Consider the following 1,320-nt stretch of genomic DNA (forward strand, 5'->3'; position numbering starts at 1 on the left):
AACATAATTTCAGTATATTCAGAAAGCTAAAAGAAAGGGCTACAATTATTGTATCATGGGAAAAATGACCAAAAAAGGAAGGTGCATGCTCTACTATAAGAGTCAGATATAGATTTACTGATAGACTACAAAAAAGTCGGACTTAGACTACACAGTTTACTGATACCCTATAAAAGACTACAAAAGTCAGACTTAGACTATAAAGTTTGCTGATAGACTACAAAGTTTACTAATACACTACAAAAGACTACCAAATTTACTGATAGACTACAAAAAAGTCAGACTTAGACTACAAAGTTTACTGATAGACTATAAAAGACTACAAAAGTCGGACTTAGACTACAAAAGCTTAGATTTACACTACAAAGTTAGAGTTAAGGTCAAAAGGTTATCTTGACTACAAAGTTTGTAGTGTCTGCTTTTTGTCATTAGAAAAGTTTGTAGTGACCGCTTTTTGAGACTACAAAAGTTTGTAGTGTGCGCTTTTTCATTAGAAAGGTTTGTAGTGTCCGCTTTTTTTGTCATTACAAAGGTTTGTAGTGTGCGCTTTTTCATTAGAAAAGTTTGTAGTGACTGCTTTTTGAGACTACAAAAGTTTGTAGTGTGCGCTTTTTCATTAGAAAAGTTTGTAGTGTCTGCTTTGTTTATCATTACAATGGGTTGTAGTGTGTGCTTATTCATTAGAAAAGTTGGCAGTGTCTGTTTTTTGGGACTACAAAATCTTGTAGTGTGTGCTTTTTTATTAGAAGAGTTTGTAGTGTCTACTTTTTCATTTAAAAAAGTTTGTAGTTGACATGTAGATTATGGTGTCTCCATCTATGTTATGGGGATGAGGTTGAAGGATTGCCATCATATGCCAGTGCTGCAGCATTAGTTTTTGGCATCATCCACAAGTTGTCTTTCACCTTGGGACTCAGCCTTTCATATTACTACCTACTGTCATATCTTAAAACATAATTGTAAGTTCATGTGGGGATATGGCTGAAGGATTGACATGACATCACCAGTTTTTGACATCATGACCAAGTTGGCTCTCACACTGTCCCAAGCATAGTCAACTTTGATACAGCTCTTTGAGGGCTATAGGATGATGAGTTGATTCATCCTTGGAGGTGTCTTTGAGTCAGGTCATGTTGTAAGTTGAGCATGTATTGAGTAGGTATCAACATGAATAGCCTCCTCTAGCTTGATCGCCAACTTGGGAATGATGTGAGAGACTGATGATGTTGCAATAGCAATATGTAAAGACATGTCAATCATTCAGACATATCCTCACATGAGGTATCAATCTGAAAGGCTGAGTCATAAGGTGAAAGACAA

Source organism: Laccaria bicolor, genomic scaffold (assembly GCF_000143565.1).
Source record: "Laccaria bicolor S238N-H82 LACBIscaffold_17 genomic scaffold, whole genome shotgun sequence".
Lineage (NCBI taxonomy): Eukaryota > Fungi > Basidiomycota > Agaricomycetes > Agaricales > Hydnangiaceae > Laccaria > Laccaria bicolor.